The sequence below is a fragment of the Sparus aurata genome, chromosome 4 (genome assembly GCF_900880675.1).
Source record: "Sparus aurata chromosome 4, fSpaAur1.1, whole genome shotgun sequence".
NCBI classification, from domain to species: domain Eukaryota; kingdom Metazoa; phylum Chordata; class Actinopteri; order Spariformes; family Sparidae; genus Sparus; species Sparus aurata.
The window spans coordinates 37787973-37799374 of record NC_044190.1 but is presented as its reverse complement, the minus strand read 5'-3'; positions in this window follow the sequence as shown (position 1 = coordinate 37799374).

The window sequence follows — 11402 nt, the reverse complement described above, 5'->3', positions numbered from 1 at the left end:
TGTTGATGCTCTTAATTTAGCCGCCTGGCGCTCAGCGTTGACATGTAGGCAGATCGACCACAATCTGCCTGCAGTGTGGTTTCATTCCTCCTGGATCTGCCTGCAGCCGGCCCACAACGCCGACACTCACACGGCTTTCAGATCAGCCTCAGAGGTAGTCGACCTCGTACAACAGACTTCACAGAAAGAATCGAGGCGGGGAAGGTAATCCCGTGACGCCGAAGCCTGTAGGCACACTTAACAACCGATGAGGGTGAGAGGATACAGCACGTCTATCTACTGTAGTCACACTCGCTGAATAAACATCAACAAGCGTCCTCGGGGAGCGTTCCCACCAGCAGCTGTTCATTCAACCTAAAGAGCATTCAGGGCTTTAGAGGCTTTAGGTCGGAGTGAGAGAAGCACGTCACCGTTAATTGTATCCCAGGCATGTGAGGTGAAAATGACGGGCTCGCTAACAGAATCGAAGAGCAAATCAAATCAGCGCTCGTCCAACAAACACGCCGAGAGTTGTGAGGCCGGCCAGCGTCTCCGTGACAGGAACACCTCCCAGAAACATCTTAATGTATGCTACAGTCTGTATAAACATACGGTACGCAATGTATTTGTTACTAATCACTCGCAGTCAGGCCACATTTTAAAGACAGCCCCAAACAGCCTGATTACTTTACTCACTAGTGAGCTGTTTGTGTCTGTGTGTTTGAATCAGGTCAACTCCTCTCTGTAATGTTTGGTTCACGAAGTAAAGTACATTTCGGGCAGCTAGCTTAGTTTAAAAAAACGTCTAAAGCAAAACTCTCGCCAAAATGCAACCAAGGCTTTTTTTGTGAATGTATATGAGTCAAACCTTTGTAAAAAAGCATAATTACGATGAAAGAGGCACTTTTAAGATTTACCATATTCTCGTTTTCGGGTCAAACTCATTTTCAATGGGAGTGCTACGGGCACTTTTACGATAGCATCAAAATCTCTATTTTTAAAACACTAAGAAGGCTCGACACAACATGAAACTTTGACAAAAGTGTTCCACCTTAACTGTCCTCCAGGTTACGTCACATTCTGAGATCGACACTTCTCCACTGGCAGGACGGCGGCGAGCGGAACAAGCTACTGCTAACATGAGTTGTTCAGAAACCTTCTTTTTAGTAAACTCTGTGTACACAAACAATGTTCTCAATGCTCGTGTTCATGTGTAGAGACCCTGGTGATACTACCAGCAAAGTTTCATGTTGTGTCGAGACTTCTTACTGTTTTAAAAATAGAGATTTTGATGCTATCGTAAAAGTGCCCGTAGCACTCCCATTGAAAATGAGTTTGACCTGAAAACGAGAATACGGTAAATCTTAAAAGTGCCTCTTTCATTGTAATTATGCTTTTAAACGAAGGTTTGACTCATATACATTCACAAAAAGACCCTTGGTTGCTTGATATACTCTGAACAAGGTTAAATAGATGTTATGAACTACAACATCTTGGTGGTCTAGCGAGTGTTTGTGGGATTGAGTTGAGATAAACTACAGTGTTGTGTTGGAGGAACGTGTCAGCCAGCGGTGGAGGTTTGTGGTGCCGACCGACCTCTCTACCTACATAAAGAAGAATCACAGAGATCTTCACAGAATAAGACTTGAAGAAGTTACTTGATGAGCTATATTTGTAAAGGAGGAATGCAATCATCATGTATCATCTGCATAGAAGTGTAGTTTTTCTGAGATTCCACCTGATACGTTTCCGCTGCGTTACGTCTCCGCTACGCGAACGGAGCTGATAGGTTTCACTTTAGTCTACGTGTTAACTTCCAGCAGGTCCGGTCCACTGCGTATCTGCTCCGTCCCAGCTCCAGTCCGGAGCCCTCCGTCACAAATACGCAGGACTTCTATTTCTGGCAGATGCCGGAGCACGACAAAGCAATTCAGCTGAACTTAGCACCGAGCAGACAGGAAGTCACGCACTGAAACAACAATATGACATCCGGTTACTTTTCAACACCAGGACAGAGATTTTAAAAAAGAGACAACAAAGGCTCTTCTGCTAATCCTTCGGTCGGGAACACTTCCTGTTGTTTTATGACACACACCTATAACTGCGGTTGTGATGTGATTATGTGATTATCACGGGAACTCCTCGGTCTCACAGCGCCGGATGTCTACTGTACTGGACTCAATACGTAACTGGTCGGGGTTTCCGGACAGCGGACGGCGGAGCAAAGCCGATTGGAGCCGTAACGCAGCGGACACGTATCTGGTGGAATCTCGGGGTAAAGATAGTGATGGGTGACGGAGCAGAGAGTCTTCACCACTGCAACAAAACAGCATTTATCTGAGTTACACATCACTCTGTGTTTATCTGAGCTGATCTGAGGAGACAGAAGATGAAAACTAAACTCCGTAGAGCTGCTGAGCTCAGTCATGCTTCTTTGTGGGTCCATCACTGTTGCTGTGAACTTTCAGAGAACATATACTCTCTCATTTATTTGAGGGATTTTAGGATTCAGCTTGACCAGATCTACTTCAGCTAACATTAGCTCGTGTGTGGGTGGTGCCGGCGGCTGTGGTTGGACCGGGCAGCTCCCTGAAGGTACCAGAACCTGTGCTGGGATGTGTTTGGTGGGTTTCCACAAGAAACCTGGAGATTGTTTTTTTTTATTTTATGATGCTGATAAAATGAGTTGCTTGTTAAAACCTCATGCTGTGGAGGAGATTTTGTTATATTACTGGGTTTGGACATTAATTAGTCAAGCTGCAGATGAAGCGAGAGGGGGAACGGTACCGAGCCCTGAGGGTCGTCAGCGGAGCAGATAAATGAGAGAAGGTCTCGCTCAGGGGCACACGAGTCGTATTTTTCTGAAGGCAGAGAAAAGACTGATGTCTCCAGACACTCCGACCCGGAGGACTGACCCGAGAACCGGCTGCTCAGAACCCCTCGCTGCAGCCTTCCAGTCATGTTTGTGGACTTTGCATATAAAAAATACTACAGCAGCACAAGCACAATCTAATTTAATTTAAAAGTCTGTCCGGGAATATTTACTCCGTCATGCTGTTTTTTATTAAATCTTACAGAAATAATTTATTGGCCGCGTCTGCTGCAATAATTGCCGTACATTATGATAACCAAATTACAGGAGACAGAAAGAGAGAGTTTCCAGCTGACTTTTTAAATTCAAACAACCACAAAATCAATTAATTTGTGGTTCATTACTGCAGCTCGTTTGCCGCGGTGGATAAGTGTGTTCCTGCATTTATCTGTGCAGCAAAAGCTTTAAAGAACAGGAAACAAATATTGACATTTGGAGCCAAAATAAAAAATTAAGAAATTATCTAAATGGCATAAAAACTTTAAAATGATTTGCACAGTTGCTCTTCAAACTGGAGTAACTATAAATTAACTGCTTAGAAACTTATTGACTACTTACATTCATGGAGTTTTGGCTCGTTAATGATGAAATAAAAGCAAAATCATCATCATCTCTCATCATAGTTTGTTCTTAGTGCAGTTTGAGTTAATCAGAGCATCAAATACGTGATTTCTTTTTCCTTCTCAGACTGTTTTATGTGTTTCATCTCCAGATCGCACACATTTTTAAAACTTACATCCGCTGCCTTAAAAATCTCCCTGCACTCGTACTGTGAGTGTAATTAATCACATCATTATCGTGGATACGTTCGGACAAGATAACTGTGTAGTAAGAATCTGATATCAGCGTCATCGCGTCCTGGAGACACGTGTTTGTATCTCAGAGGTCAGAGAAACTGTTTGGTGTCTCGTTCAGATTAATATGAGAGTTGAGTTTGAAGGCGGCTGTGTGGAGCGTCGGTGTGTCGAAGGACGCCGTCGCTGGTGTGATATCATGGAACTAACAACCGTGACGTGAATACATACAGACAGTTCCCATCGAATGTATTTAAGTTGATTTGACTGAAAAAAATCAACTTGGAGTCGTGCTTTTAATCTTAAAGCAGCAGACGGGAATAATTTACTAGCAGATCGATCGCTTCTGTTCAGACTTCAGGACTTCTCTGCTTGTTTATTGCAGATTCACTCTTTTTTGTTTTGACGGTATCAACCTTTTATTTGATCTCTAGTTAATCAGGTGCAGATGATTTAAAGGGATATTCCAGTGTAAGTTTAATCCATGGTCTAACACACCGTGAAACTGTGTTAGACTCCCTCTCGAGAGATCAAGTTAGCAGACCGCTAATTTACGGAGTTTTATCAACCTCAGAAACGACCGCACGACAACAATACACTGCAGTAAATGGATCCAAATATAAACCGCCACCAAAAAGCCACAAATAATGCTCAGAACAGCACCAAACTTCAGCAACAGTACAAATAGGGTCTCAGCACATAGTCCGGGGCATCTAACCTCCGCTAGCTTAGCTGGATTTCTATTGTGAAGCTAAAAACAGACTTCAACTCTCCTCCATCAGCTTCCGGGTCGGGGAAGTCCCGACGCGACGATTACCGAGTGCGGTTAGAAATGCTCAATTCCGTTCTTTTCCCTGTCCGCTCTCGATAATAACTGTTATAAAATGGCAGGTAAGACACATATGAACTTTGATTGCTTTTCCATGGAGTCATAATCATACATTTTCATCCATGAGCCGCGGAACTCTACTGCACTCGGTAATCGACTCGTCGGGACTTCCCGTCAACAGGAAGCTGCTGCAGAAGAGTGGTAAATTTAGTCAGCTTTTCAGTAGAAATCCAGCTGAGCTAGCGGAGGTTAGATGCCCCGGACTATGTGCTGAGACCCTAGTTTGTACTGTTGCTGAAGTTTGGTGCTGTTCTGAGCATTATTTGTGGCTTTTTGGTGGCGGTTTATATTTGGATCCATTTACTGCAGTGTATTGTTGTCGTGCGGTCGTTTCTGAGGTTGATAAAACTCCGTAAATTAGCGGTCTGCTAACTTGATCTCTCGAGAGGGAGTCTAACACAGTTTCACGGTGATTTAGACCATGGATTAAACTTACACCAGAATATCCTTTTAAACCAGATGTTGTGTGTGTGTGTAGTTTTGGATTTTTTTGGTGTAACTCTTGTGTGTTTTCTTCTTCATGTCACTATATTGATTACTTTGTGCTGCTGGGCTCTTTAATTTAACACCATTTTTATAATTTATGTGTTTGTTTTCTGTTTAAATGTCAGTTCATTTTCAAATTAAAAACATGAGAGTAAAATACACATTTTTTTTATCAGGTTCATGACAAAAGTTTATGACTCTTAAATTCTTGCAAAGTGTTTCACGGTGCAGCTTTGGAACAGATGCTGTAACACACCATATGTTGCAGTGTTAACATTTCGCCTGGAGGGAATGAAGAGGCACAAACCACGAATACACAAACTGGACCTGAAAGCAGATACACAACAGATCCAGCTGAGAACCGAAGGAGCTCTGATTTGAGGCGATCAGGTCGTTTATCGCACATCTGTTTGTACACATGTGCAGGTTGAGACGCCGTCCTGCAGCGTTCACAGTCAAGATATCTTCCATCCTGCATTCAAGCTAATCTTAATGTATCATTTTAACCAAAGTGTTAGAGAGTCTCCTAGTTTTGATTCTGTTCTCTGCAATAGACATAATACATGATTTATGTTCACTCGTTTGATATTCACTCCTGAACGACCAGGACGAAGTGGTTTAGTTGCCTAAAACTAACCAAACGGCCACAACTAAAGTCAGACACGTGCAAGGTACAGTCATGTTGTTTTGGGAGATAATAACATTCAACCTTCTCAGTGGTTCAGGTCTGACGATGTGATCTTCGTCAGTCAGACATGACAGCAGGGTGCTTGTTCTGCATCGTACTAACCTGAAGAGGAGCATCAAGCATTTTAACTTTTATAGTTTCAAATGTTCTCACACTGACTTCACTTTTTCCCTCAGAGCCGTTAGCAAGCAGGTGTGTCTGTATGCAAATAAACCAATTATCCACATGAGTGAAGGCTCATTTATGTTTAGCATTAGATACACATACGGTTACAGACGGAGCCTTCAGTCCACACGTTCATCTGCAATTATTTCATCCGTGTTTCTGCATGTTTTCTGAAAGCGTAGCGCGGAGCAGCACCTCCAGCAGTCATGGAGGGCAGTGTAGCAGCGTCGTTACAAGAGGAAGATGTTTTAAAAATGGCAAAACTTTCTTTCGAGAGGTTATTTTAAACGTCGCTCCACCCAGGCTCAGAGACGAACAGTTACTACAGAACAGCTGGGAGGAGACTGGAAGGTGGCAAGGAAAAGTGGAGGTCCGAACAATACGGTTTGACTCTGAGCGGCGCCCTCTGGTGGTTGTATTGCGTAAACATTCATGCTAACGTTAGAGTGAAACTCTCGCCAGAAAGCAACCGAGGCTTTATTTGTGATTGAATACGAGTCAAACCTTTGTGTAAAAGCATAACTGTGAAGAGAGACGGTTTTAAGATTTACCGTAGTTTCGTTTTCGGGTCAAGCTAATTTTCTACACATGAGGTAGCATCTCCGGCACGCCGCCGTCATGGCAGACAAAAAGTGACGATCCCTGAGTGCGACCTAACAGGAAGGCTTGAGGCGGGGTCCACCATAACTCTCCTGCCTGTTAGGTCGCACTCGGGGATCAACACTTTTTGTCTGCCATGACGGCAGCGTGCCGGAGATGCTACTGCTAACGTGAGTTGTCCGAAAACTTTATTTTTAGTAAACTCTGTGTACACAAACAATGTTCTCAATGCTCGTGTTCATGTGTAGAGACCCTGGTGATACTACCAGCAAAGTTTCATGTTGTGTCGAGACTTCTTACTGTTTTGGAAATAGAGATTTTGATGCTATCGTAAAAGTGCCCGTAGCACTCCCACTGAAAATGAGTTTGACCTGAAAACAAGAATACAGTAAATCTTAAAAGTGCCTCTTTCATCGCAATTACGCTTTTACATGAAGGTTTGACTCGTATTCAATCACAAATAAAGCCTCGGTTGCTTTTTGGCGAGAGTTTCACTTTAAGGACACGTGGCAGTACGTGGGCAGTAATGATTGTTTCAGAGCATGAATGAGCCCCAACAGGTACAAATATTATCCTCGGTTAACTGTTGGCAACGTTGGGATCGACACATTAAGAGTCAGATGTTTGTATTCAAGGATCAGGGCCTGTGCACCTCTGCAGGGTCACAACTCAGGGAACTGTGGTGATGTATTACAGCAGGAAGCCGGTCGTCGCCGCCGCACCGCTAAATCACTCTGAAGTTTCACCGACCTGCTGCTGCCGCTGCTGCTGCTGCTGCTGCAGAGGTTTTGGAAGACAGCCTGAATCCTGTCTGACAGCTCTGCAGCAACTACTTAAAAATGGAGCTCAGAACCTGCCTGGAAAAAAAATAATAAAAACCTCTACTCTCTTCTACACTCTCCAGTTTCTCTTTTCAGTTAATAGCCTGCAGAGTGAGGAGAGGGGTGACGTCTGCGGACCCTCTCAGTGAGTCACATCTGAGAGGAGGGAACGAGCGAGCGAGGCAGAGAGACAGAAACACAGATAGTACAGAGAGGAGATAAACACAAAGACTAAACAGGCAGCACAGTTCGACAGAAAGAGAGAAACCTTCAGGCCAACGCAGTTTCTCGGAGGCTATTGACTTTTAAAATGTTCGATATCTCACAAAAAAGGTTTTAAATCCCTTTTTTTTTTGAAGTCCCAAAGCTGGACCGCGAAAATTACGTCTCGCTTAGCGAGCGGAGCTAATTAAAACATTTGAGGAACGCGGCCTTTGAATATCAACTATTACAGAGGCTCAGTGATAGAATATCAACTACGAGGAGGAGGAGGAGGAAGCGCAGGTCGTCTTTATGTGCAGCTTATTCTTTCTTATTCACAAACTTCTTCTGATCCAGAGAGCAGTTTCACCTCACAGCAGCGTTAAAGGGATATTCCGGTGTAAATTTAATCCATGATCTAAATCACAGTGAAACTGTGTTAGACTCCCTCTCGAGAGATCAAGTTAGCAGACCGCAAATTTACGGAGTTTTATCAACTTCAGAAACGACCGCACGACAACAATACACTGCAGTAAATGGATCCAAATATAAACCGCCACCAAAAAGCCACAAATAATGCTCAGAACAGCACCAAACTTCAGCAACAGTACAAATAGGGTCTCAGCACATAGTCCGGGGCATCTAACCTCCGCTAGCTTAGCTGGATTTCTACTTGAAAGCTGACTAAATTTACCACTCTTCTGCAGCAGCTTCCTGTTGACGGGAAGTCCCGACTGAGTCGATTACCGAGTGCAGTAGAGTTCCGCGGCTCATGGATGAAAATGTATGATTATGACTCCATGGAAAAGCAATCAAAGTTCATATGTGTCTTACCTGCCAGTTTATAACAGTTATTATCGAGAGCGGACAGGGAAAAGAACGGAATTGAGCATTTCTAACCGCACTCGGTAATCGTCGCGTCGGGACTTCCCTCGACCCTGAAGCTGGAGGAGAGTTGAACTCTGTTTTTAGCTTCACAATAGAAATCCAGCTAAGCTAGCGGAGGTTAGATGCCCCGGACTATGTGCTGAGACCCTATTTGTACTGTTGCTGAAGTTTGGTGCTGTTCTGAGCATTATTTGTGGCTTTTTGGTGGCGGTTTATATTTGGATCCATTTACTGCAGTGTATTGTTGTCGTGCGGTCGTTTCTGAGGTTGATAAAACTCCGTAAATTAGCGGTCTGCTAACTTGATCTCTCGAGAGGGAGTCTAACACAGTTTCATGGTGTGTTAGACCATGGATTAAACTTACACCGGAATATCCCTTTAACAGAGCCGGCAGCAAGCGGCAGCAGCTGCAGTCTTGTGGGTGGAAACAACATCAGACTGTTAAAACCTCCTTCACACAATATCTGGTAAATTACTGGGATAACCTCTCAGATACCCACACTGCTTTCTTTTTTTACTACTCACACATGCAGCTACGCTCTCAAACATTTTCTTCTTTTGCACAATGAAAGACGTGTTGGACCGGATGTGGAGTCCAACCAACAACTTCCATGAAACTCAACAGACGCAGGAGAAGATGGACGGACGTGTCGGCGGTGGAAGATTGTTGTTTCCAGGAGGACGGAGGGAGACGAGCTGTTGTTTGTTATATTCGATCTTCTTCTCTTCTTCAGCTTCTTCCCCGTTCTCCCTCATGTCCTCCGCTCCTTCCCCACACCTGTGTTCCTCCACCTGCACCTCCTCCCCTCGTTAGTTTAGCTTGACCCGGTTCTAAATTAAACTTCATCCGGTGATCCTCCTGCATTTGGGTCCGTCTTCTCTGCTCTGATAGAAATACCTGAATGGGTCCAAAACAGGTGTGTGCCCTTGAAATGGCTTTAAGATCATGATGTGTAACAACAGTAATCTGTAGCAGTTTGCTCCTATTTTAAAGACTCAGGCTGGATAGACTTCTCACTTCTCACTTAAAAGGACACCCACTGATTTGCCCTTTCACAGAGAGCATCTGTATCTGGATCAGAGTTAAGCTTCACAGTCTGAGTGTGAATTGATTGTATTGATGTTGATTCCCTAAAAGCTGCGCTTTGCTCGACAACCCAGTTTTAATGACATGCTGCCCGAGGGTAAAAAGGTTTACAGCCTCGCTGAGCGGCCACGCAGGAGACACATCCTGACGGTTTAGACTTTGTAGAAGCAGCTGTGTGAAGAATGAAAGAAGAAGAGAGTCTGAGAGGATTTCAAACACTCACACTATCTCACCTGAGCAGGAAGTGAAGCCGCTCGCTGGATTGTTCGTTTTCAGAAAGTTACAGAAATGTTGGGATGAGGGAGAGAAGCAGGGAGGAGGTTCCACACGACCGTCAGACAAACACGTGGTTTGACTTTTAACGTGCTGCAGACACAAGAGCATCAGTAGTTCCATTACATTTATATCATTGTTGGTGTGTTTATGAAATTCTAGATGTTGGTTACAATAAAGAAAACTGTTTACTGCTATAAGTGAAGAAAATATCCAGCAGCACGTGTAACTAAAACATCGAGTCCCCTCCGGATAAACCACATGAATCTCCCGTGTTTCATCAACGTGGTAACAGGAGAAAAACACGTGATCACATGTTAACGATCGAACGTTAAACACATGTGCAACCTGTTGGAAAAGGTTCTCTCTCCTCCACCACATCCGGTCCACAAGAGCTCTCCAGAGACCTCCAGAGAGTCCACTCAGGCTGCAGACGTCACTGGATTCTACTGGATTAATTAGCCACAGTTAATTGCAATGTGGACGTGACAGTGAAGAAGTTATTATGAATGTGTAAAACAGTTACACAGAAATAATATCAAACCACATCATAAAACAGAAATGAATGTTTTATCATCGTAGTCTTTAAAGCGGTCCATCAGCGGCTTGTATCTGTCTGCAGGCTCGAACACTCAGAGTTGACGTGATGACAGTGAACGCGTCACGGTACGTACGAGTCCGACTGAAGCCTGCGTGGGCTCGATCCACAACACCCGAGGATGGAGATCTGGATTCAGGCTGCGTGTCTTTCCTCGCTTATCAGCCTCTTCCCCCTTCTGTCGTTTCCTCCACCCTTCAGTTGAGTCTTTGTTGAGACATCCGTGGTGTTTCCCTGTTCATGGTGAGATAAAGCGTCATCCACTGATCTCCCTGCCTGCCGTCTCCTCATCTCATCTCCTCCAGCAGGACGAGAGCTGCTCCGAAACAAGTGTGAGCCTTTAAAATGGACCTCACTTCATTGACATGGACGTTCCAGCTCTGCTACATCGATATAAATAAAACATACAGCGTCGGCCGAGCTTCAGTAGAAAAAACATTGGTTAGTTTCAATTGAATTTTGACTAAAGTTCATTTCTGTGAGAGGGAAACTTTCATTTTTGTCCTCAGCCACGTCTAGAAATCAGCCCTGAGGCCCTGAGGAGTGTAAAACACCACGACACGAGCGGAGGGTCGTTCAGTTCGTTGACAAAATAAAAGCCCGCCGACACAGACGCTATTCTGTGCGTATCGCCTGCAGGCTGCATGGTGGAACCATCACAGACTGTGAGAATCTCTCCCGGCCGACAACGACGACGATGATGGGAAAATGAAATGTGTTATTAAAGCCACAGGACGAGACTGCAGAGGAGCAGCACGGCCGTCACAGTCTGTACAAAGGTATAAGAAGGCCTGTGTACATACAGCAGGTCCAACAGAGTCCGACAGCAGAACATCTTCTCTCGATTTTCCACCAACTTTGAACAACAACAACACGTCAAAAGAAATCAAAATTGGCGGAGGCACAAAAAACATATTCGACGCTGACAGTCCAACAAAAGCCCGTCAGAGACGCGGAGGATGTTTTAGTGCCTCTGAAGTCTGTGAACTTATTAACGCTGGATTCACACAAATCCCCAAAGCAAACTTTTCAATACAACTGCAGCGTTTTGACAGACTTTT